The 27,207-nt window shown below is 46.9% G+C and overlaps 1 protein-coding gene and 1 non-coding gene across 2 annotated transcripts in view; one reads left to right on the forward strand and one right to left on the reverse strand.

Moving 5' to 3' along the window:
* ABTB3 (ankyrin repeat and BTB domain containing 3) overlaps positions 1-27,207 on the forward strand; it is a 315,697-nt gene that overhangs the window by 20,833 nt on the left and 267,657 nt on the right. The gene's annotated exons all lie outside the window — the stretch shown is intronic.
* On the reverse strand, positions 4,442-4,548 carry LOC125920498 (U6 spliceosomal RNA). Its single transcript, XR_007457087.1, has one exon. It is a non-coding gene; the product is annotated as a U6 spliceosomal RNA (small nuclear RNA).

A 27,207-nucleotide genomic window follows, 5' to 3' on the forward strand; every position in this document is an offset into this window, starting at 1 on the left:
CCGCGAATGTAATGAAATTGTAATGAATGTTGACGTCAGCAGTTCATGATGTTGACTTCATGTTACAGGTTTTAGCCACTTAATTACACAGCTATTCATTATGGCTTTGCGGTTTTCTTTTCATGTTTTGGAGCTGACAATTTTCACTTTTAAGCCTTTGGGTATTTTTGTAGACCCAAGAAGAGGCCCAGGAACTGAGTTGCCTGGTGGGAAAAAATGATCCCGTGCTGGGGGCGCCTGGGTGGCGCAGTCGGTTAAAGCATCCGACTTCAGCCAGGTCACGATCTCACGGTCTGTGAGTTCGAGCCCCGCGTCGGGCTCTGGGCTGATGGCTCGGAGCCTGGAGCCTGTTTCCGATTCTGTGTCTCCCTCTCTCTCTGTCCCTCCCCCGTTCATGCTCTGTCTCTATCTGTCCCAAAAATAAAATAAACGTTGAAAAAAAAAAAATTAAAAAAAAAAATGATCCCGTGCTGGTGACATTAAGAAACCGAGTTGAGATCAGCCTCAGGCCACTCTGAGAATTGCACTGCGCATCTCACACGTATGCACACTCACTCACACCCAGTCTCACATACACACTCACATTCATACTGTGATGCAGTTGTTGAGATAGTTAGAATCTAGCACAAAACCAAAGAGTGATCCCTCTCCGGCTTCTCCCTGCTCGCTGCTGAAGGTGCCTTGCATTGTCTACAAATCTGGACAGGACAGGCAATTTGGTCCATGGGTGTTTGGGCTTAGAGGTGTGGCCCTGCAGTGTGTTTCCTTCCTTGTACAATTCACCGGTCCCTTTTCCTACAGCTCCACGGCACTGACACAGCCCTTGGGGGGGGCTGATTAAGCGGCCAACCTTCCCATTTTAGAAGAACAATGAGCACCAGACAGAAAAAACACTCCTGAGAGGCTCACCAGAGACTTCCCAGGATGGAGCCCTTCCCTAGCTCAGTCACTATAATGGTCTGCACGTTCCCAAGTGTGTCTTCAAAGACTTGCCCAGGGTTGTTTTCTTCTTTTTTTTTATTTATTTATTTTTTTTTTTTTATTTTTATTTTTTTTATTTTTGGGACGGAGAGAAACAGAGCATGAACGGGGGAGGGTCAGAGAGAGAGGGAGACACAGAATCAGAAACAGGCTCCAGGCTCTGAGCCATCAGCCCAGAGCCTGATGCGGGGCTCGAACTCACGGACCGCGAGATCGTGACCTGGCTGAAGTCGGACGCTTAACCGACTGCGCCACCCAGGCGCCCCATCTTCTTTTTTTTTTTAATCAGGAATTTGGTGAGGAGAAGAAGGGCAGTGCTGGGGGCTGGAAAGACAACCATGAATTTGACGCACTTGATGCCCCTGGGAAGCTCGTGCGATTCCTCAGGTGCAGGATGATATGAGCTGCAGTGGAGGCTGGAGACAGCCGGCCACATGGGGGGCAGGGAGGCAGACTCCCAAGCCACCGGTAGCTGGGAACTCTGTGAACAGAGGAGCTGAGGATGCTGTTAGCACACGCCCGAGCTCGGCCCCTGCATAACTGGGCCACGCTGAGCCAAAGGCGTGATGGGGATTGAGTCACTGGGGCCCTGCCACTGAAAGCCACCTGTAACCACTTTCATTCATAGCTCTGTTTGGAAGGTGTTTCTAAAGCACTTACCTCGTGGCCAGTCTTGTGCTGGGAGCTGAGGATCCCTCAGTGAATGGGAACAGCATTACCCTCATCTGTAAGATGAGGAAGGGAGTTGGGTTGCTGGTGGATTTCAGACTTGGTAGCAACCCTCAGGTTTGGAATGCAGCCTTTCTGGGAACCTAAATATAGGAAACACAAAAAAGCAGATCTGTTTTTGTTTGATCACTATCCCCTTTGTGAATAGTGGACCCTACTCCCGTATGGAATGCAGTTTGAACACCAATGGGTGAGATTATCCCCGAGGATCCTTCCAGGAGCCCACGCTATTCTAGAATTCTGGGGTTTCTTGATGACAGGTGAGTTCCCTTCCATTCCCAGTCATCATGATCCTGTGTCTGGAATCCCGAACTATCCATCGACTGAAGCTATCATCCTTCTTTGCCTATGGATGCCAGATTCATGTTCTGTTTTCCTTTGGGGGATGGGAGGAGTCTAAGTGCTGAAGCTTCCATCCGAGAAGCCTGCTTGCAGGAGAGGGGAGGAGGGATGACACGTGGTCAGTTGCTCTGTCTCTCTCACCATTCAGAGTGACTCTCAGCTACAAGGATTGTGGTCGTACCATTGCCACCATCATTCTACCTGCCACATGGGTCAGAGCCACTGACCCCCATCTCCGACCAGAGTGTCTCAGGACCATACAGACCACAGTCAGCCTCCTTACTAGAGCCTCACCTTAGTCTTGCTCTTCCTGTTCAGTCCATCCCTCCTGGCACCCCAGCCGCGCTCTGAGTACTATTTCCCTGTTGGCTACAGAGTGAAGTGCAAGCTTCTCATCCTGGTACATCCTAATACCTGTCTCAGTGGAACCTCTATAGCTTCCCAGGCTACTCCCATCCTCCCCCAAACACTTTCATTCCTAATTCCAAGCTTCTGCTCGAGCAATCTGTCCACCTGGAATGGCTCCTTTCTTCCCCTCCTCTCAGCTGCATGGCTGCCAGTCAAGCCCTACATCCTTCCTGGGGCTGTCCCAGAACAAGCAGATTTTCCCTTCTTTGAAATCCCACAGCACTTGCCTTTGCTGTCTGAAATGCTTCATATGTGGATCACATGGGTCCTTTTGTTGGAAATCTTTTGCTGTGGCTTTGACCTGCATCTCCCATTACCCATAAGCTCTTCGAGGGCAGAGTCTGGACCTTTCAGTTCTTTTGCCCCTTTCCCTGCCCTGTGCTCAGTGAAGATATTACTTGCTCAAAGCTTCCAGAATTAGAGCACAAACTATGTAGCATCCAGTTAGAGCATTCCGATTGCTAAAGGTGGCCAGAATTGAAGGTGCCTTTCTTGACCAATAAACTTGATTTTAATTGGCCAATCTGATGTCAGATTGTGTTTGGTAGCTAGTATCAGAGACCAAACTAACTGGCTTTAAACAAGGCAAGGAGTTGTTTTTCCTCTCTTATAAGAGCCCAAGGCAGGTTGGCAGTTCAAGGTCAGGTAGGTGATTCTACGGCATCTCAGGTTCCTTTGTCTTTCTGCCCTGTCATCTTTAGCACATGGTTTGCATTCTCAAGGTACCTCATGGCCCCAAGATGGCTGCTACAGCTCCAGTCATCATTTCTGCATTTTAAGCATGATAAAGAATGAGGAAGGGTGGAGAAAAGCCCTTCTTTTAAGGAGCCTCACTGTTGGCCCCATCTATTAATTCTGCTTATATCTCTTTAACCAACGCTTGGCCCCTCTGCAGCCACCATTTCTCCAAGGGAGGCTGAGAAATTCAGTTCTTTAGCTGGACATATTTTTCCCACCATGACTACCCAATCAGAGTGCTCTTACTATGGAAGAGGACAGGAAGGGATATCGATTGGGTTGGCAGCCAGCAGTGCCCGTTGTAGCTGGTGAATGGCACCTGTTGTTCTTCAGGCTGAAGAAGTGCCTGTTAAAAAAGGCAACAGATATTTCCAGTTCATGCCTGCAACTTTTTGCCAGTGAATCCCAGGACTTCAGAGGTTGGGTTTCTCTGAGATCTCATCCTCAGACGAGTATTTCTTGAATGATTCACCCTGAGCCCCCAAAACCACTGGATGTAATTGGCCTCATAAAGGGGTGATGGCTGACACTCTTGTCGTGGCCAGCTCATCCTTTAGCACTGAGGAATGGTCCTGGTGTTCTGGGTCACTTTAAAGATTTGCTAAAGCGAACATGGAGACAGGCCATGCCTTCTGTGTTAAAGCCATTGTCCCTGTACTTGATAATGAACATAATCTTGATTCCACACAATTTTGAGCTTCAATACAGATTTAATATTTCTGTATGTTTTAATTGAACAACCTGATTATATTAATAAGAGTAAATTCTGATTTTCAAAAATGATTGATTTGCTTTTAAAATCACTCTAGTACATAAAAGGTCTCTAAAAGAAATTGCAGTTGCTCTAGAAAGCACTCGTGATTTTATGGTCAGACCTTGTTTATTTCCAATGGAAGACAGTGGTCTTCCAGCCTGGTCATTTATCCTGGCTCGCCAGAAGCTTCAGCCGGATACCTCTCTTGCTTTTACTGGCCCTCAGGAGGTTCTGTCTGTCAGGAAGGGGAGTCCCTTTTTACTTGCCTCTGTTTGCAGGATATTTAGTGTTTGGAGATGAGTGTGAAGTATCTTGTTGGTGAATCACCATGGACTCTCTCAGGGTTGAAAAGATGGGCAAAGTCAAGGGTGAAGGGGAACAGAGGGACCCTTTATAAATAAGTGGACACTTCAGTGGGCCTGAAAAATACATCATTAAGGCCCAAGACCAAGAAGATGCTCCATTCTCTGATTTTATGTTATTTTACTTAAAAAATTATGGAATCTTCATGAATTGTGTGTCAGCCCTGCACAGGGGCCATGCTAATCTTCTCTGTATCCTTCTAAGTTTAGTATGTGTGCTGCCTTAGTGAGCCCCGTTTCTCTGATTTTAGAACTCTCCATGAAGGTAGACTTCTGTGAGAAGTGATTTTTTCTGTGGAGAGACAGGGCTTGGTATTAGTTTCAAGTGATAAAACATCCAACCCAGACTTCACGTAAACATAAAGAGAAGGGAAGTACTGGCCCATGTAAATGAGAAGTCCAGGAACAGGATTGGCTGCACGAGCTGCTTGATTGAGGACTCCCATCATGACCTCAGACCTCAGCTGCCCCTTGCCCTTTTCAGCTGTAGCTTCCTCCCTGCGTGGGTTTATCTTCAGCTCAGCTTCTCATGTGCCAGCCAGTTGTCTGTCGCTACCCCAGACTTGACTTCCTCCTGTTAAATCAGGAGACGAGAAAGCACTTTCCTTTCCTCATAAACACGTCCTATGCGCTTTGGTTCTGACCAGATGTTGGTGGAACCCATCCCTGACCCAGTCACTAAGGTGAAGGTTTGCCCATGCCAGAATGAGGCTTCTTCCAGAAGCAGGGTGGTCCCAGAAAGCTGGAAACCATGCAGTTGCAACACCCAGAAACTCCAGAGAATGAAGGTGGGATCTAGAATGACAGAGAGGGGAGTTTTTATGGGGCTCCTGGGACTGCAGCAAGAAAGCCATTATTTCAGGCCGCAGCTGATGGATGGTTAATACTGATCTCAGTCCTCATCAGCAATGTTCATTCATTCCTTTGTTCACCCATTCATCTAGTTCTTTCATTCACAGCACACACATATCTCATGCAGTCCTCATGGGAGTCCCATGAGTGTCCTTGGCCTGATTAGACCCAGTGAGGTCATGTGACTTGTCTAAGGTCTCATTGTCTATAAATAGTGGAATCATGACTCACACCTGGGGCTTTTGAGGTGGTTCGTACCTATTCCCACTCAACTGCCCTGCACAGTGGAAGAAAAAGGCCTTTGCTCTGGAGCAGGGATTTGACCGGGGCATGACATCGGTAACTCTGAGATCCCTTTTGGGTCTGAGTTTATGATTTTGAGAGAGATGGAAGGTCTAGAGTTAGGTGGGAGCAAGACAGAGAGGATTTTGGAGAAGCACTCCCACTGAGGAAAGCTAGGAGGTACATGAAGGGGCATCCCAGACCCGAGAATGGCCTTTGTGACGGTCCTATGAAGGTATCCCATAGCCAGATCTCAGTTACAGGAAATATCACAGAAAAGAAAGTCCTTCAAACTGAGACTGCTCCTAAATTTCAGACAATACAAAGTAAATGCAATTTTTACTAAAGATGAAGATGCTGGCTTCCCAGACTCTATCCCCGGGTGCCTGAGAGTAAATAGCCAAGGCCACAGGATCACACCCCCATTCTGGTCCTGCAGGGAATGAAGAAAAATACATCAGGGCTCCCTGGCACCCGACACAAAACTGGAGTATTTTTATGCAATGTTTTTACAGTGACTGTCATAACCGGCAATATTCCTAAAACTTACTGGGGATAATCGTAGTTTTATTTCATCCCTGTAAAAGTCTTTTGTCTAGAGTAGCATGTAATATTCTATAAATTTCCATGTAAACTCTACCCTTCCGTTTTTCACATGGGCCAGGTAGTACCTTCAGCTGATGACTCAGGACATTTTGGCTTTATTTACTAAAGTAGTCCTTCTAAATTGGGGGAAATTAAATTCAATCTGAGCCAGTTCAACCCTGCAGAATTTTATTGAGCTGTGAGCCTCGCGCTGTTCTAGATTAGGGGATATAAAACTAAATAAAATAGAGTTCCTGTCTTCAAGGGTGTTTCAATTAACTAGTGCTCAAGCCAAACTACCCCAACAGTTAGTGGCTTAAAGCAACCCATTGATTTTGCTCTCAGCTTTGTGCATAGGGATCTGGAAAGGGCTCGGTCGGGCAGTTCATCTCCGATGCACACATCTGGCTTGCACATCCCTGGGGTTGCCAAGAGGTGGGCTAGAGGAGTCACTCCCAAGATGGCTTCCTTACACACACGGTTTGGTGCCTTGATGCTTTTCCACCCATCTCCACACAGCATCTTGTCTTCTGGGGCCTCTCCACATGGCTTGGACTAAACGCAGCATGGAGGTCTTAGGGTAATTGCCCTTCTGCCATGGTGGCTGGCTTCCAAGAGGTGGAAGGTAGAAGCTTCCAGTTCAGTTAATGGCTACATCCCAAGCTGGTGCGGAGTCACTTTCACAGTTGGCCAAAAGGCACAGCACACAGCCCACTTCCGAGGGATGGGGAGGAGCCCCACATCCAGGTGGGGGAGTGGCAAGGTCACGTTGCAGAGGAGCACGTGCCATGGGACAGATGACTGCAGCCATTTTGGTAAAATGCAGTCCGCCACAAGGACAGCAAAACGTGCGATTTAACAAATTATAATGCGGGAACATAACCCCAACCGTAACAGCAGCAGCGAGTCAAAAGAGAGGGTGGTGTAATGGGCTCTCTAGCGGGGTGGGAAGCAGGGGGAGATGGTCAGAGACATCCTCTGCGGGAAAGAGGCAACTGAGTTGGGCTGTGAAAGATGAATGGTTTGTGCATTTCAGAGAGAGGGAATAGTATATGTGTGAAGACGTGTGGTGGGGTCCTTGAAGGGCTTACCTAGAAATACCCCCCGCCCCTGCACTTCATTACTTGTATTTAATTTTAGTTGGGTTTTTATGTTGTGTGTGTACGTGTGTGTGTGTGTGTGTGTATCCATGTCCATATATATTTATTATTTTTGTTTTAAACAGAGACCTCCATTCAGTCTTTCACTCAGCAGCTATGTTCTGAGCACCTAATGTATGCCACAGAGTGTTTTAGGCGCTATGGCTGTAGTAGTGAAGGAAACAAAAGCACTAAACAAGAGAGACTGTTCATGAACTTCAGGTCTGTGATGGAGACCTGCAGTAAACAAATGGATGGTGATTCCAGGTAGAGACTGCAGGGGGTGCTCTTTTAGAGGGGGCGGCTGGGAGGCCTCTGGGGGTGGGGACCCTCAAGCAGAAGTGAGGGGTTTGGGCTGAGAGTACCAGGCGGAGGGAGCAGCCAGGGTGTGAACCGCTTTGGTATTTGCCCTCTACCTTGCAGTGTGGCTCTCTCTGTGAGCCTGCCTTGCTGCCCTGTGAGCTTTCTGAGGTCACAGGGCTGGAGTGGAGGTAGGACCCCCCGCCCTGTGCTCTCTGACTGCTCTGAGCTCAGAGGAGGGCGGCTGCAGGTGCGGGTGGTCAGTGTCCAGGCCTTGAGCTCCAGCGCCATAGTTTCTCAGGATGGTGAGCAGCCTGCTCTGTCCAGTCCCCTACCCCGCCCCCCCCGCTGTTCCTGGCACCAGGAGATTTGTTTTCACTTAGGGAGAACCTGGTCTCATCTACCGCATCCGTGTTATTCCCAGGAAGCTGGCCCTTTCCCAAGAAGAAGAATGTGGGGCAGCAATCTTGCTAAGAAGGAAGTGTGGCTGGGATTCCAGGGAGGGAGTGATGACTCAGAGTAAGGTGCCTAGCGGGTTCCCTGGCCGCTCACCGTCTGCATGCATGCATGCCTTCTCTCATTCGTTCCCCAACATGGATGGAGCACGTAGATGGAAAGGTAGAATTTCACAGTCGGATCTACCACTGCTAGCTGTGTAATCTCAGCAGGTTATTTAGCTTCTCTGTCTCTTCAACTATAAAATGGAAACATGGGTATGATGTTTCAGAGTCGTGAGGATGAATTGAGAAGAAACCCTGGGGTTCAGATTGCCATAGTTAGCAAATAAAAAGGGTGCCAATGAGAGGATGTGGAGAAAGGGGAACCTTCTTGCATTGCTGGTGGGAATGCAAACTGGTGCAGCCACTGTGGAGAACGGTATGGAGGTTCCTCGAAAAACTAAAACTAGAGATACCCTACGACCCAGCAATTGCACTATTAAGTATTTGCCCAAAGGATACAAAAATACAGATTAGAAAGGGTACATGCACCCCAATGTTTATAGCAGTATTGTCAACAATAGCCAAACTGTGGAGAGAACCTAACTGTCCATCAACTGATGAATGGATAGAGAAGATGTGTGTGTATGTATGTATGTGTGTGTGTGTATATATATATATATATATATATATATATATATATATAACATGTGTGTATATATATACTGGAATATTACCCAGCCATCAAAAAGAATGAAATCTTGCCATTTGCCACAACGTGGATGGAACTAGAGTGTATTATGCTAAGCAAAATAAGTCAGAGAGAGACAAATGTCCTATGATTTTACTCATATATGGAATTTAAGAAACAAAACAGTTGGACATAGGGGAAGATATGGGGGGGAAGAGAAGAGAGGGAAACAGACCATAAGAGACTCTAATGATAGAGAACAGACTGAGGGTTGACGGAGGGGGGTGGATGGGAGATGGGCTAGATGGGTGATGGGTACTAAGGAGGGCATTTGTTGTAATGAGCCCTGGGTGTTGTATGTATGTGATGAATCACTCAATTCTACTCCTGAAACCGACATTGCACAGTGTGATAACTAAAATTTAAATTAAATTTAATTTTTTAAAAAATGGTGCCAAAGAAATTTTGAATGTCAGATAAATAAAGATTATTTAAAGTTTATTTGAGAGAGAGAGAGAGAGAGCAGGTATGTGGGAGGGGCAGAGAGAGAGAGGGAGAGAGAGAATCCCAAGCAGGCTCTGTGCTGTCAGCACAGAGCCCAAGGCAAGGCTCTGTCTCCTGAACTGTGAGGTCATCACCTGAGTGGAAATCAAGAGTCAGACACTTAACCGACTGAGCCACCCAGGTGCCCAGGAATATTTTTTACTGTAAGTTATGTCCTGAATATTGCATGCGTATCTAACATTCAGTTTTAACGGTGCATTTGGTATTGTAGTTGGCAATCCTACCTGGGGATAAAGATGCAGGGGGAGATGCCTGACTTTGAGAAGCATATCCTAGTGGTGGGACAAGCATGAAGAACAGAATTGCAGTGAAGGGCAATGTGAGAGGTACCATGTCAGAGGTATAGACAGAGTGCTGTGGAGACACAGACAGCCCCCTTCAGGCTCTTAAGAAAAACATCCAGACTCACTCTTGCTGGCATGCTTGTTGACCATCCCCAGTGACCGTGGGATTAAAGCCATGAGTGCACAAAATGCATGCGCATTAGGTGAGGTAGAGTTCCTGTTTGCTTTCCATCCAGTAATCCAGGAAAATGAACTGTTTTCTTTCCTCTCAAAGCAAAGGGTGATCTTTGTTGGTCAGGAAACAGACAATCTATTTCTTCTACTCCTTTTCTATAGGCCATTTTAGAATAAAATGAAATTAATTTGGGGGAAAAATCACATTGTTCCCCGACTTTATGGGATGTGCGTCCCTCAGATAAAATGCTAATAATTCATTATTCTGCTTCCCTGGAGATCTAGAGGTAAATTTGCGACGTGCCACCCAGAGATCTAAAAGGAGAAACACAATTGGAGCCTTTGGTTCCAAAATAAAACCTACCCAAAGCTGCAAGCATCAAGATACTGGGGGAACAGGTTGGGAATATTTTTAAAAAGGTGCTATCTGCCAGACGTTCTGGTCTTCCCTTGCAAATGAATGACCTGGTATTGAACATGGTCTGATCCGCATTATTAAAGCCTCCCTCTTCTTTTCCAGACATGGAAGGGGATATTTTAGATTGAGGGGGGTTGTTTGAAAGCCCTGAAAGTCCTCAGTTTGCTTTTAGTGAGATCTGAGTTGTGCCTTGCACAATAGCGAGGGATGGGAGGGAGCCAGAGGTAGGATTTGTGCTGAAGAGATTGGCAAAGGGGAAAGCCTGGGCCTGGGGCCCAATGGGGGCAGGGAGGGGAAGGAGGGTGCATCACGGAGATATGAAGCATTATTCAGTTACAGGATTCACAGCTCATTTTAATTGAGCAGCAAGTGCCAGGCCCTGTGCTAAGTACTTTTCATGCTGAGTCTCTTTCATCGCTACCCACACGTCATGCAGTATGTTCCCCCAGTTCCCATTTTACAGATTGGAGACCCAAAGTGTTTGAATCACCCGCCCACGGCCACACAGCTAGTCAGTAGCCCTGGGCCTTCTGATTGCAATGCAAAGCCCTGGGCTTAACCGCTGTGTTCCACGCATTTTGCCATCAGACTTTCTCCTAAAAGAGCATCCCTTTTGCTGCGGGTTTTTTTTTTTTTTTCTCTGCCTGCTGTAGCGGGTGGAGGGTTGGCCTGGCCTCTAATGACCGCATGCGTGTGAGCTGAGGAAAGTCATGGGCATCCGCCTCCTCCTCAGTAAAATGGTGGTCCAGCTGAGTGAGCAGGGGCCCTTTCCCGATCTGAAATTCTGTGTCCTACTCATTCACCTCTTCATTAGTTGATTGATTGATTGATTGATTCATTCATTCAATAAATATCTCCCTCATGCCAGATATGTGCTCCAGATACACTGGCGAAGAAGCAGCTGGCTCCTGCCCTTGCAGAACTTGGGGTCCAGGGGACAGACAGCTGAGTAAACAGGCTATTATGGTACAGGGCGAAGAAGGGTATCAGGAGGGAGGTGTGTGTTTGGCATGGTGGGGTCAGGTGAGGCTCTGGTGAAGGGAGGGACATCTAAGGTGAGAGCTGAAAGAGGTACAGGCGTTACATAGTCTTAGAGGGAGCAGTTTGCGCAAAGAGAGGGCACACATGGAACCCTTAGGGAATCCAGAACAGTGCCGACTGTCTGGACAGAGGGTGGAGTGCAGTGGGAGGTGGGGGGGGGGGGGGGGGGGGGGGGGGGGGGGGGGGCACAGCGGGGGGGGGGGCGTAGCCCGGAGGAGGAAAGGCCTGCAGAAATAGACCAGGGTCATGTTGAGCAGGACCTTAGAGGCCCCTGGCAGGAGGTTAGTGTTTGTCCTCAGAGCAGTGGGCAGATAGTGAAGGTCAGGATTGCCCTGTACAGTTACCCAGGTTGTGTCCTGTACAAGGGTGCCAACTAAGCGGGTGCCTCAACTCACTAAGGCATGGGCCGCAGGACAGGGCCTATGCCTGCCTGGAGGAGGGCGCCTTTTTCTCATTTTCATCAAGGAGGCTTAAGGGCCGACGCTATCCTCGGTATCAGGAGAATGATGTGATCAGATTCCTGTTTTCAAGCCTTTTCTCTGATTGTGGGACTTTTTGGGTGAAGGATCAGGCCCGGGGAGGAGACTGGCAGAGGCTGTAGGCAGAAATGAGATGATGGTAGCCTGGGGAGACAGCTGAAATGGAGAGAAGGGAATGGGTTTGAGAGACACGGAGGAAGGCTGTGGCCTGTATGAACCACCTGGTTCTCATTGCCTCCTGTGAGTTAGTGAGATGAGGAAATTATTTCAGGAGCAGAAACCCTGAATCTTGGAGGAATGCAGCCTGGAGGATAAGTGTTTTGCCCCCAGGCTATTGAGAGGGCCGGAGTTTAGGTGTGGTCTCCCTCTCTTCAGCTCCAGCTCAGATATTTGATCCTGGCCAGGCTGGAGGCCAAGAGTCAGGAGACCCAGGAATTCAGCTCATCTTAGGCTGCTCGTCTGCGTTTCCAAATGGCTTTCTCCCTGCCTCTCTTTCATTATACCCTGATCCCCAAACATTTGTGGAGTGCCTGTTGAAGTGCCTGGCTCTGAGCGATAGAGCACCCTAAGGCACAGTCTCAGCCCTCAAGCAACTCACCAGTGGGGCAGTAATGAGCAGACAGGTGACCATTGAAGACTGCCTGAGAGAGGTGCCCAGGGAATGTTCCAGATGATCAGTGTGTAGGGAGGCAGAGCACAGTGGTTACTGACGTGGGATCTGGAGTCAGACAGAACTCGGTTCAAATTCGGAAAACACTTCCTAACTGTGATCCCGGGCAAGTCACATAACCTCTCTGAGCCTCCGTTTGCCCAGAGTAAACTGGGGAAAGTAAAATGCAGAGAGGAATACTTAGTAGTTTGTCTTAAGGATTAAATAATTCAAGGCACGTACAGGGCTTAGTACAGTGTCTACTAGAGGGTAACCGTTTTTCATATTGATTGGGATGGGCCAGTTTATTTGCATCTTTGACGTATGGTCCTGTGAGTTTTGACAAATGCATGGTCAGGTAACCAATACCGCAGACAAGAGACTCTTCTAACCTCCGCAGCAAGTTCCCTCGTTTTATCCCTTTGTACTTAAGACTTCCCCATACATTGTTTTTAACTTGGGGTAATTTATTATCTCTTGGTTTTTGTAACAGCTTTTAATTTAAATGTTTTTTTAACATTTTAAATGTTAAAATGTTTAAATGTTTTTATTTATTTTTGAAGAAGAGAGAGAGAGCACGAGCAGGGGAGGAACAGAGAGAGGGAGACACAGAATCTGAAGTAGGCTCCAGGCTCTCAGCTGTCAGCACAGAGACCGATGCGGGGCTCGAACCCATAAACTGTGACATCGTGACCTGAGCTGAAGTCGGACGCTCAACTGACTGAGCCACCCAGGTGCCCCATAACAGCTTTTTTGAGATATAATTCACATACCACACAATTTACCTGTGTAAGGTATACAATTCAATGGTTTTTAGCACACATATTCACAGAGTTGTATGACCATCACCACAGTCTGTTTCAGGACACCTTCATCCCCCCTGAAGGAAGCCCTACACGCAGTCTGTTCCCTCTTCCTGTGTCCTCCTCCCCTGCCCCAGCCCTTGACAACCAGTCATGTACTTTCCGTCTCTAGGATTTGCCTATTCTGGGCATTTGGTACAGGTGGAATCCTATACAGTCTGGGCTTTTGTTGACTGGCCTCGTTCACTGACCAGCAAGTCAAGATTCCTCTGTGTCGTAGCATTTATATGTACTTCATTCCTTCTTATGAATGAATAATGTTCCATTGTTTTGTTTTGAGAAACAGAGAGGGGTTGGTGGGGAGAGGGGGCAAGGGAGAGGGGAGGGTGAGAATCTTAAGCAGGCTGCACGCTCAGTGCGGAGCCTGACCCGGGGCTTGATCCCCCAGCAGGAAGTGAGATCATGATCTGAGCCGAAATCAAAGTCGGAACTTAACTGAGTTAAGGCGCCCTATGAACAATCTTCCATTGTGCGGATGTGCTGTATTTGGTTATCCATCTGCCAGTTGATAGACATTTGGGTTGTTTCTGCTTTTTAACTATTGTAAATAATGCAGCTACGAACACTGGCATACACGTTTTTGTGGGGACGTGTGTTTTCCTATGGAATTACTGGGTCACGGGGTGCCTTTCGAGGAACCGCCAGATTGTTTTCTGCAGTGGCAGCACCATTTTTCAAATCCACAGTGAGTGTCTGAGGACCCCTTTCCACATCCTCGCCAACATTTGTTGTTATCTGTATTTTTTGATGACAGCCAGGCTTATGGTTATGAAGTGATGTCTCCATGTACCGTCTCCACATCCGTACCTTTAACCCCAGGCAATCCCTGGCTTAGTCTCTGGCCCTCTTGTTTTTGCCTTCTCTGGAACGTGAGAGCTGTAACCATACATGGGGCTGCCTTTTGCTTCTGCTTCACGCACCTCGCATAATCACTTGAGATTCATCCGTGTTGCTGTGTTTATCGCTGAGCTCCATTCCATTGCATGAATGTTTCACCCTAGGAGCCCCTGCTCTTATGCACAGCAAAGTTGGAGGGACCCCCTTGCCCACCTGAATCAAAGACTTAAGTCTCTCCCCTTGCCAGGGGTGTTTGGAGTTTGGAGGTCTTTTCCGAGGCCCTCCTGCAGGGCCATCCGTGTTACAAGAGACCCAGCCTGTTAGAATTTCTGTGCTGTGGCTCTGACGTGCCGCTCAGGGCAAGGTGCGGTGCCTTCACGGGTGGGCTGCAGCCCAGTGAGATCGGTGGGGCTGGGGCCCCGGGAACAGTTGCTGCTTGGAAGCCAGGGCTTCCGCTGTCTGGCTGCCTCCTGTCTCATCAGGCACCACCACCCCCCACCCCCCCCCACCCCCCCCTGCAGCTCCTTGGGCTCATAAATGAAGCCATCTTCTCATTCCTTTACCTGTTTTCATGGCTGGCTCTCTACTCAGGGCTTTGAGCACTTGCCACTTCCCTCCCCCCCAAACCAAAAGTGCAGCAGTTTTCCAACCGTCCATTACAGGCACAGGGAGAATAGGATGGCATGATAATAAAATGACAAGGAATCTGCACCTACAAGGTTAATTATCTACATCAGCATCCATGAGGTAGACATAATCACTTTATGCAGGAAGAAATCAAGGCCCCGGGTGAGTAAATAACTCATTCAGAGTCACCATGCTGGTAAGCAGCAGGACCGGGATTTGAACCCCCAGTGTTTCATTTGCTACCAGTGTGTCTGAAACCTCAGTCATTTGCATGGCACCTCCATGAGTTCCTTCTACCCCCTGTGCTTTATCTCACATTTTTATTGTAATCAACGTCTCACGAACAGGTTTTATTTATCAAATACACATCTACTGCACAAATGCATGTGACACAGAGGGTTTGATGTGCTAGTTGTATTTTTTTTTAATATATATGAAAATAAACACATAACCCAGAACAAAAGTGTTTATCTGCATATCACATAAAACCAGCTCACGTCCACCAGTGATAGGTAGGCCACATTGGCAGAAGCAAACGGCGTGGTGTGGAATGAGCTGTTTACAGGTCTTTTCTCCCTCGACGGGGAGTTACAAGTAGGCTGGGCCTGTGTTTTCTTTATCGTGGTATCCTCAGCACCAGGCACTGTAACAGACCCATCACTGGGACTTGCCACATCATTAATGACTCAGCAACAGAAGGAAGGGAGGAAGAGGGGCACAGTGAAGAATGAGTGGCTTGTCCCCCTTCCTTCCTGAGAAGACTGGAAGGAAGCCTCTTTCCCTGAGCCTTGAGAAAGGAAGGCTGGCAGGGAGCTGGGTCCTGGCACCAGGGAGGTGGGGGGTGCGTAGAAGCAATGATGGCCTGAGCCATGGTGGAAATGTTGGGAAGCTGGCAACACATCCATCCAGCCCCCCTCGCTTGTGGCCTGTGGGACTGTGGGTACTCTCATCTCAACCACTGTCCTTCCTGCTTTGATCCCTGAATGTGGGGAAGTCAGCCAGTAGCTGGTTGTTTCTCAAGTCAAAGGTCTTCCTTCCCATCCTGTGTGCCACCTGCTGCTTTCCTCCCTCCTCCACCTGTGCTCGCCAAGTCCGACGACACTCCAGACAGATTCCACACCATCTCCTCTGAGGAGGGCACAAAGCAGCAGTCTCGGGAGCAGTCCACACCACAGAGCTGTGTTCCATATTTGGATAAGTCGGGAGATCTTGTAGTGAACCAATCAGTCGGCATTTATTGAGGACCTACTATGTGCCAAGCACTGGGCTCGGTGGCCCTGAATTCTCTCCTACTTTTTATTTTATTTTTTAATGTTTATTTATTTTTGAGAGAGAGAGAGACAGAGGAGGGGGAGGGGCAAAGAGAGAGGAAGACACAGAATCCGAGGCAGGCTCCAGGCTCCAGGCTCCAAATTGTCAGCACAGAGCCTGACATGGGGCTCGAACCCATGAACTGCGAGATTATGACCTGAGCCAAAGTCGCATGCTTAACTGACAGAGCCATCCAGGCTCTCATGAATTCTCTCATACTTTAGAATCAGACCCTCTAGACATAGGCACTGAAGCCAGAACTTGATTTCTGAGCTTAAAAGGAAAAACAGGGATGCCTGGGTGGCTCATTCAGTTAAGTTGTCCAACTCGTGGTTTTGGCTTAGGTCATGATCTCACAGTTTGTGAGTTCAAACCCCATATCGGGCTCCACACTGACAGTGCAGAGCCTTCTTGGGATTCTCTCCCTTCTTCTCTCTCTCTCTGCGCCTCCCCTGCACTCTGTCTGTCTCTCTCTCTCTGTTTCTCTCAGAAATGATAAATACATTAAAGAAAAAGGGGGGGCAAATATTTACTGAAGCCCTGCCAAGGTGGAATTTGAATTTATTCTCGAGAATACACAGACAATAAGTTCCTGCCCTCAAGGAGTTCAGGGGATCCAGGGGAATCTTCCTGAGTTACAGCTTGGGAAGTTGCATGTGCATTTGTCAGTGTCTTGAAATGTCACTGTATTTGTACCCTTAGACAGCCAGCATATTACAGGCAGGCAAATGTTGTTCATGAATTCAGCCAGTATTTATGGAGCATCTTTTGCAAGGGCAGCAAATGTCTGGCACACCTGTGCTTCTGCCCCTACCAGCTACTCCATGGCAGGTGTCCTGGAGATGGCCTCAGCATCCTTCAATGTCCCAGGTATTCGAGTTGGTATCTGAAGGGAAATCTAAAGCCTCTGCTCTGTTACTTGAAAGGCAGTGGGGCTAAAATGTCCTTTGTTTCCCGAAACGGTGTTCAGAGCACCGTCTGGTGCCTTACAGGCTGCGTGTCATCCAACGCCAGGCCGCCATTCACCCAGGCTGCCCTGTGCTCAGCAGCTTATGGTCCACCCTGCAGGGCCCTGATGGGGTAGGAGATGGTAATTGAAGTTTCTGAGATTAAAAAAAAAAAAAAAAGTTTATTTAGAGAGAGAGCGAGTGAGCAGGGGAGATACAGAGAGAGAGGGAGGGAGCGAGAATCCCAAGCAGGCTCCACACCACCAGTGCAGAGCCCGACGTGGGGCTTGAACCCATGAACCGTGAGATCACGACCTGAGCAGAAACCAAGAGCCAGAAGCTTAACTGACCGAGCCGTGCAGGCACGCCAAAGTTTCTGAGCTTTTAAAACTCTTACTTGGCAAAATAGCAAAGTTGGCACCCGTGCTGTTGATCTACAACTATTGAAAGAATTTACTTGTCTGTAAAATCCCTTCCTTCCTTCTTTGCTTCCTCTGCCTTCCCCATTCTCTCTGCTTCCTTTCCCCCCCATCTCTCCCTCCCTTCCCTCTATGCTTTTGTCATTCTCTCTCTTTTTCTTCCACAAATATTAGATTACCTACAGTATGCCAGATGCTATTCTGGGATGCAGCCGTAAATAAAACCAAGAAAAATCCCTGCCCTCATGGAGCCTACAGTCTAGTCAGAGAGACAGAGACAAAACCAATGATGTAAATATATCGTATGCTATGTGAGGATAAGTCCTACAGAGAAAAATAAAGCAGGGAAAAAGCCTCACTGAGAGAGTGACAATTTAGTAAAGATTTTCAAAGAGGTTAGGGAAGAGCTATACAGATAACAGGGGAAGAGTCTTCTAGATAGTGGAGATAGTACGTGCAAAGGCCCTGAGGCAGGTATGTGCCTGGTATGTTTGAAGAATAGCGAGGAGTCTGGCTGGAGCGTGTTGAGCAAGTGGAAAGTGTAGATGAGTTCAGATGAGTAATGGGGGTAGGGGCCAGGCCTTGGAAGGTCTCAAATAATGGTTCTCAAAATTTAGTCTCAGAACCACCCCAGATCTGCTGAATCAGAAACCCTGGATGTGGGATCCAAACCTTTGTTCAAACAAGCCCTCCTGCGGGGATTCTGATGTAAGATCCACTGTTATCAAACATCTAGGCTATTCCTAACCATCCCTCAGAGTCCGATGTTCCCTCTGGTGGGTGAGATAAGACAGAAGGGGTAATCATCATTGACTTGACCTCCTGACCTCAAGAAATGCCATCATCTTAGTTTCTGGAAGTTGATATTCACACTAATAGAAAAGGTCAGGGGGCGCCTGGGTGGCTCAGTTGGTTGAGCGGCCAACTTCGGCTCAGGTCATGATCTCGCGGTCCATGAGTTCGAGCCCCGCGTCGGGCTCTGTGCTGACAACTCAGAGCCTGGAGCCTGTTTCAGATTCTGTGTCTCCCTCTCTCTGACCCTCCCCCGTTCATGCTCTGTCTCTCTCTGTCTCAAAAATAAATAAACGTTAAAAAAAAAATTTTAAAAAGGAAAAGGTCAGATGCTGTGCCTACGCTTAAACTGGGGGGGGACGAAAGGCGAGAGGCAGGGGTGCATGGACTGATGCCCGGGAGGTGGGATCATTGTCAGAGTAGAGAGACCCTGAGGACACCCAATCCTGGCCTCAAATTTGTCAGAGAAGACCAAAGCCTACAAAGGGGGAAATGACTTCTAAGTAGATACATGTAGAGTCCCTGTGGGTCCTCTGGACTTCTAAGCACCTGCTCGTTTTCAGATTGTGCCCACAGGCTGAGAGCTTTGTAGTACATTGTAGGCAGACATAGAGGGTGTTAGTGGTGTAGCTGGTGGTGGTGTAGGTAGCTGTAGAAGGTGTTGATGGTGGAGGCAGATGTCGGGGGTGTAGGTGGACGTAGGGGTGTGGGTGGCATCGGTGAACGTAGGGCATGTTGGTGGTGTAGGCGTAGGGGATGGTGGTGGGGTAAGTAGGCGTAGGGGACATTGGCAGTGCAAGCAGGTGTATGGGATGCTGGTGGTATAGGAGAGCATCACAAAGAGATGAGAGCTGGTTGGAGGAGGGTGGGGAGAGGAGACACCTCATCAGGGGTTTTGAGGGACCAGGGCGTGGACCATTTGAAGAGTCACAAGAGTTTTGCTGGTCAGGAGCGGAGCCAGTGGGATAAGTATGAGAGCCAGATCAGAAAGCCCTCAAATGCTATGTCAAGCAGTTGGGACTTTAACCTTTGGCAGGGAAGCCCCCCAAGCCCCACGTGCCCACTTCCCGTTAGTTGTTTCCAGGCTGTTCCAGGCTCCTTGCTTGGGTCATCACCTCCCCTCGCCTGCCAGCACAGCCAGTCCTGCGGGGGCTCCTGGGCCCTGCAGAACCCTGACCTAACTTCTTTCAGGACAGAACGACCAGACCCTCAACTGCGAAGTCAGGGAAGACACGTGGCTGTAGGAACACAGTCATATTGACCTAATGGCTCTGTTTCCAAAGAAGCAAGAAGCAGAGGTCGAACCCTTCCGAGGAGTTCTCGCCATCAGCCACCATGCACCTGGCTTGTTGAGAAATGAAAAATACCCTTTAGAAGAAATACATGTCCATCAGGGAGAAATTGGAGCATTTTTACATAATCAATACATGAAAAATTTAAGTGACCCACCATCCCACCACCTAAAATGTTAACAGCTTGTATATTTTTTCCAAATGTTTGTAGGCGCTTAATATTTTCCTTACAAAATAGTACATATTGTTCTGTGCTTGCCTTTTTCACTTTTCAGATTATGAACATCTGTATATGTCATGAATGTTCTTTGGCAACATCATTTTCAATTATTGTACTGTGTTCTATCTTATGGTCAGTTCCCTAATATTGGATACTTAGGTTGTATCCCATTCTTTTGATTCTATAAACAGCTCTGGAGTGAATTACCCTGTAATACAACTTTTCATACGTGATTGGTTATATCCTAAGGATAAATTGCTAAACGTGGGATTGCAGGGGTTGGACCAGCCAGCTCATAAAAGGCCTTGAACGCCTGCCAGTTAGATTGCTACAACAATCACTGAGGTTGGAGGCAGTCCAATAAATAACACCTCCTTTCTCTACCCCAGTTCTAATACAGCTGATGTAGATAGGATATGCCAGGCAGATGGAGATGAAAATATCGCTTTTATACCTAATAAAGACTAGTTTGGAGAACATGGCTTCGATATGCAGAAACAATGCCCTTCCTAGTACTGGACCCTGAAACCAATCAGCCGTAAGTACCTACTCGTGGACCGTGCTGGAAAACGGCAGCCCTCCCCCCGGAAAGCTATGGCAATGCAGGAGTTCAGCAGAATGCTTGCTTCCTACAGGCAGCCCGCTTCCAAGGAGAAGGTGAGCTGATGGGCTGAGCTGTGCTTGCCCAGCTCTCCCCACAAACTCACCAGATGAATCACTCTGACTCCCCAGGGAAGGAGTGAGTAAGAGGGTAAGAAAAGCGAGGAGTGTTATACAAATGGATGTCCCCCTGCATGGCAGGAAACAACAGGAGAGGGCAATAAGTGTTCTCTAATAATTATTATTAAAATGACAGCTAATTTGTATGGCGCACTATGCTAGGCTTTTTTTGCATGCATTTATTCCTTTGATCCTTCTAACAATGAAATGGATATTTTGGCCATTCCTGTCTTGTAAATGAGGCTTAGAGGATTAAGCAACTGTGTCCCAGATCTCCTAGCTGGATGAACACGAAGGACCTGACTCCAGAGACCACTCAGTCGTTAGCAATGTTTCTCTGATCATCAGCATCCTCCCACTTTTGAAAGGTTTGACAAGCCCTAAACTTAAGGGAAGAGTCAGCTAAGAGCCAGACTGGCCAGCTTGTCAGGGCCCCTGGGGTGAAATGGCGTGCCCCTCGCAGCATTCCGCAGACCTTCTGACCAGCCCTGTTCCCATGAAATTCATTAATTGCTTTGGAAAGAACCACTTAACCAAGTGTCCTAAATTGCAACCAGCAGCGATTATAACGGACTGCACACAACAGAGGGGACCTTGACAAGTGTCCTTGCTTCAAAGAGGGCCGAGAGAGACACACTCGAGTTCACAATGTGCGGTTTCTCATGGTTCCATTTTATCTTGAGGATCTCAGCAACTCATTAAAGATTTGCTTTGATTTAGGAAGAATCTAATGAATCTGTTAAATATATTTTTTTAATTAGGAAAAAACATGTATTTGGGGGGGTGGGTGAGAACACTAATTATACTTTTAATTGTGCCGATGGCCCTTTGGGGTAACCTCTAAGGGATTGGGTAAAGAAAGAGAAACTGAGTTTGTCTTTAAGTGGTTTTCCCCCATTCCAGGCAATTCTCCAAAGAACAGTCACCTCTGTTGTAACCCATTTTCAGTTTTAACTGCTTTTACAAGCAGAAGCTAGGCTGGTTTTATTTTTTTCTTTTTTAAAGCAGGCAATTTTGGTGTTTCTTTAATTATATGTTCTTATAATTCTCTTATTCTTTAATCATTGGCTAAGATGTATCAAGAAACTTATAGACCTCGATGTTTATGCACTAGTATATCTGATTAAAAATGTTAGTGAGGAAATACAGGGTACTGATAAAGAGCATGGATTCTGAAGTCTCCGCTGGTGAGGTTCACAGTTGGCTCTACCTTTTATTAGCTGTGTGATCTTTGTCCAGTTACCTAGCCCCTCTGTGCTGTAGGTCGTGTCTGTCAACTGGGGATAATAGCACGCACATCATAGAACTGATAGCAGGATTTGTTGACTGTTAGTCAAACCAGGCTAGCTTATGCTACTTACCCTGCAGTAACAGACAAATCCTAAATCTCAGAAGTTTGTTGCAACCAAAGTTTATTTCTTACTCTTGCAAAATCTTCCAAAGATCTGGATGACTTCCAGTGCAGTTGCCTTCCGTGTGTTGGCTCAACATCCTCCAGGCTGCTTCAGTTTTACAGCCCCTTCGTATCACTGTGCTTTCATGCTTGCTACAGCGAAGAAGACAGATTACGGGAAATTATGTACTGGCTTTCAAATGCTCAACAGCCAGTGACACGAATCACTCTGCTTGCATTTCATTGGCCAGAGCAACCTGCATGGCTGTGCATAAATTCAAGATGGCAGAAACGGTCCAGAAGCCCAGGAATATGGGTGAGCTGTGCTGTGTCCACCACCTTATGTGTGGTGTTTATTCGAACGGTGCATGGCATGTAGCAAGCATGAAATACGCGTAAGCTTTTGTTGCTGAAGGCTCCTCCCGCCAAAATATAATTTTAATTGCTATTGAGGCTGCTTTGCTTTTCTTTTTAGATTGGGTCTAAAGAATAGCTTGCACACACTTCAAGAGGTCCAAATAGATTCCCCTGGGTGGCAGTGGGGGTAGCTCACTGTCACAGTGGCTGCTGTAGCCCTCTGGCACTTGGTAGACGGCACACATTTGAGAGTTCGTGTTAGCAGTGTTCGAGAACACGGGCGTAGAGTCAGATGGACTTGGGTTTGAATTCCAGACCAACACCTACTAAATGAGTGTGTCCTTGACTTGGGAAAGGTGACCGAACTGTTCCTTAACTCAGTGTCTTTACGGCTCAAGTGGTCATAATAATGCTCGTGGCACAGGGTTGCTGTGCTAATTGAGTGAGGTAATGGATATAAAGTGTTTGCAGAGCCTGATACAAAATAAGTGTGCCTGCTGTTTGTGCTGCAATAGCAACGTGATGACTAAGAGACTCTCCTGCACCCTCAGCTTGCTCATCTGTGAAATAGGAATAATAATAATACTTTTAGAGCTTTTCACATCACATACGTGGACACTTAATACACAGAGTAAACACCAAAAAAAAAATTTTTTTTTTCCCTTTCTCTCCACCTGCTTCTTAATTATGTCAGATTTTGGTCCTGAGCTAGCCGGAAGGGAGCCTTCTGGGTTATCTTCTTCACCCTTTCCCTGACTCCCAGTGTTGTTGAGGTAAGTGAGTGGATGGAAACACCTACGTAGCAGTTACATAGTAACTGCTCAGTGAATGTTGGTTTCCATCACCCTCCCCCTGTCCCACCATGTCCTCTCCTTGCTAGAGCACTATTCACATGATGACATAAAATTCCAGACATCGGGGAGGGAGGTGTTTCACGACCTCAGGTGGGTCCAGCTTGGGCACTGCACAAACCCCAACAGAGAACTGCCCGTTCTACCTGCTACAGTGAACCTACCCACCGCAAACTTAAAGGTACATTGCACTCACGGGAGAGTAGCTTTCCTCTCTCAAGGAACTCGACGACCTGCAAAGGGATGCTGGCAGCCAACGACCACCTCATGCTGGGATCCAGCGACAGTCAGCTATGGTGCCTGCGGGACATGATGAGCCACAGTAGGGATACTGCATCATGAGAACACGCCATACATCCCTGATGATAACATCGCTGCCACCAGCACCTTTCAAGCTGCACGCCCTCTTCCAGAAGGCGTCTGAGAATGTGCCACCTTCTCTTTGAGGCCTTTTCTTCCCCTTCCCAGCCCGTTGGCCATTCCTTGCTCTGCGCCCCTTTGTGGACTTCTGTCAGTATCTGTTGGTACGTCTTCGGGAAGAGAACTGGACCTCATTCATCTTGGCACCCAAGACACTAACACACAGTAGGCAGTTAACAGATGATGGTTGAATAAATAATGAAGGGAGGAAATCAGGGACCTTGGAAACAACTGTTTTCCAGAGAAAACTTCTTACATAAGCTCTTTGGATGTGCGTCTCCTGGGAAGGGAAGAGTGCATATTTTTCTCTTCTAATGACTTTAAAGAAAAAAATAAAGGAAAAGCAAAGGAAAAAAGGAAAACTCTACCACCAGGAAGCACTGCAGGGTACCATGTGAATCTGCGGAAGAGGTTCAGGCTTAGGGGGAAAGCACACGGTGATTGATTAGTCATGCCTGCTGGGGAGAGGGCTGGGAGGAGGACAGCACTTTGCCTGACAGCTGCCATCTCTCCTAAACCCTTAACCAGCGGCCAAATTAGTGAAAATGCAGCTTAAACAGTGAAGTATGGCTTTTTCTTCAACTTTTAATTGGGACATTTAGCAAATGTGTTTTACTATTAAAATGAAAATGGGGTGGAAAATAGACTTCATTTTATAATCCGTACTGAGTATATATTGGTTCTCTCTCAACAAAGTATTTTTTTTTTTTAATGAATGAGAAGAAAAGTAACCCCCTATATCTGAATGATCAATTATTCTTTCTGGCTTGAAAAGGAGTTGATGGCAGTCCTAGGGACAGGGACGAGGGACACTGCTTACACACCAGAAGCCTCCTAGAGGGGTGGGTCGTGGTCCTGGGTGATGCTTGGCTTTAAAATCAGAACACCTGTGTTTTCCTCCCAACTTTAATTGAAAAATTTTAAATTTTTTTTAATGTTTATTTATTATTTTGCGGAGAGAGAGACAGAGCATGAGCAGGGTAGGGGCAGAGAGAGAGGGAGACGCAGAACTGGAAGCAGGCTCCAGGCTCTGAGCTGTCAGCACAGAGCCCGATGCAGGGCTCGAACTCATGGACTGTGAGATCATGACCTGAGCTGAAGCCGGACGCTTAACTGACTGAGCCACCCAGCTGCTCCAATTGAAAAATTGTAAAGCTACAGAAAATTTGAAGGAATAGGAAAATGAATACCTGTGTACCCTTTGTCTTTACCTTGATTCACCAGCTGTTAGTATTTTGTCTCATTTGCAAGCTCTCCGTGCCTTGCTCTCTCTTTACACACCCACATACTCTGGTTTTGCTGAACCGTTTACAAGTGAGTCTCAGCCATCATGATACGTTTACCCCCAGTCTTTACTACAAATGTTTCAATTGCATTTCCTGAGAACATGGACATTCTCCTATATAATCCCAAAACCATTATCACAATCAAGAGATGTAGCATTAATAATATTATCACATCGCCCCAAATTAGTACCAATGCAATAATACCATCTAGTATTCAGTCCTTTTGTAATTTTCCTCAAATGTCCCAAGAATGACTTTTAGAACTATTTAAACATCTAGAAAGCAATGCATTACATTTGACTGCTATATCTTTTTAGTCCCTTCTAATCTAGAACAGCTCCCCTGCCTTTCTACATTTTCATGACTGTTCTTGAAGAACGGACTACGTGTCTTGTAGAAAATCCCACGTTCTGGATTTGTCTGATGGCTTCCTCACGGTTATAGTACGTGAAAGATGCTTGGCAGGAATACCCACAGGTGTTACTGTGTACTTATTCCTGCGTCCCATGGGAGCATTTAATAGCTGGCTGCCTCACAATTGGAAACACTGTTAGACGTCTTGGTTAAAGGTGATGACTCTAAGATCTCTCCATTGTAAAGACTCATTCTCCCTTTGTAGCTATTCAGTAATTCGCGAGTGATACTTTGAGAGCATGTGAACATCCTGTTCCCCAACTGTCTTTCTCCCAGAAAGAAGTCTTTTGCCTCTGTTGCTGATCCTTACCTGAGCTGATTATTATGCTGAGGACTGCAACATGGTGGTTTTCTAATTCTGTTGTTCCTTCCACATTGATTAGTTTGCATTCCAGAAAACCGTAGGTTGATTACTTACCCTCTTTGAGCTTTAGCCTACTTATCTATATAATGAGCATCATAAGAGAATTGATATAAGGATTAATCTTGAATATGCGAGCACCTTGTATCACATGTTTGATAATTGAAAGGAATTACTATTATTTACATTCTGGGCAGGGGTGCCTCAAATAAAATGAATATACTTATCGAAGTTGGTGGTTTCTTGAGGAAAAAGAGTAACTAAGAAGCACATAAACAGTTCAGTTCAACAGATATTTATAAGCTTCTGCTGTGTGCCTTATCCAATACCAGGCATGGAGATAAATAGCTCAGTGCCCTGAATTAATTCAATGCCGACGGGCAGGGAACTCGGACTCAGGTCTGCCTGACTTCAGGCTCAGCCCTTTCGCACCACACCAAGGAGGGAAAATGATGGCAGTGAGCCTCTCCGATGAGCTGTTTGAGCTGAGCTGTTTGTCTTTCAGTGTGTTGTGCATAGTCATTGCCGTGGTGTGGCGAGGGAGTGGATTTCCATCTCAGCCTCCTCCTCCTGAACCCTACGTCCTCCTGGGACCCAGCAAACTCAGACTGCCAGGAGCACTTGACTAAGAGCCTTGTATCATCTCCTGCTGGTGTGGGCCTGAGCTGGCCATTGGTCTCAGCTCACATCTTGTCAAGAGCCACCACTGCTCCCCACTAGGGAGGATACAGCTGATCAAAGCGATTGGCCTGGAGTTTGCCACTGTTGGTGTATTTCCGTTCTGTGTCTCCAGTCAGGTTGCTTGTTGCTCTGTTCCCTCAGGAGGCATCTTCCCCCAGATTACAGAGAAATGGGAGATTGGTGGTAGCTGCTGTGGCTGTAGTTTATCTCTTCATACCAAGGAGGTGTGGGAACTACAGAGATTGTGAGGTGAAGCCTGTCTGGGTCAATGAACACTTGGGGAAAAGTTCATTCTTTTTTTATGGCTGAATAATACTCCATTGTATATATATATATACACCACTCTTTATCCATTCATCCATCCGTGGACACTTGGGATGCTTGTATAATTTGGCCATTGTAAATAATGCTGCAGTCAACACAGGGGTTCATGTATCTTTTTGAATTAGTGTTTTCGTATTCTTTGGGCAAATACCCAGTAGTAGAATTAGTGGATCCTATGATATTTCTACTTTCAAAATTTTGAGGGGTTTCCATACAGTTTTCCACAGTGGCTGCACCAGTTTACATTCTCAGCAAAAGTGCATGAGGGTTCCCCAGCTATGCTTCAAAAATTAAAAAAACAAAAAAAACAAAAACACAAAACTTGGTGGGGAAAAGGGATACACTGTGCTAGTAGCAGACAGATCGGCATGCAGTATTTAAAATGCATACAAAGTCAGGGGCACCTGCTCAGTCGGTTAAGCGGCCAACTTCAGCTCAGGGCATGATCATGTGGTTCAAGAATTCGAGCCCCGCGTCCGGCTCTGTGCTGACAGCTCAGAGCCTGGAGCCTGCTTCCAATTCTGTGCCTCCCTCTCTCTCTGCCCCTCCCCCTCTCATGTTCTGTTTCTCTCTCAAAAATAAATAAAAACATTAAAAATTTTTTTTCAAATGCATACTAAGTCAACCCAGGAGAGTTATTTATACTGTTTCCTCTTTCCTTTTCTTTTTGATCTTAGATAGAATAGAGAGTTGAGTTATTCATGCTCACAGATTCATGGAAGTTTCATCAACCTTAGTGCAAGGCGCTCTCCTGTTTTTGTTCTTAATTTTTTTCTTTTCCTCTATGATCTTCCGTCTCCTAAAGGGACCCCTCTAAGGTGTTTGAGACCCTCGAACAGGTATGTGTCTATAAAACATGTGTTGTTGCTGTGTGTTTGTGTTT

Source organism: Panthera uncia, chromosome B4 (genome assembly GCF_023721935.1).
Source record: "Panthera uncia isolate 11264 chromosome B4, Puncia_PCG_1.0, whole genome shotgun sequence".
NCBI classification, from domain to species: domain Eukaryota; kingdom Metazoa; phylum Chordata; class Mammalia; order Carnivora; family Felidae; genus Panthera; species Panthera uncia.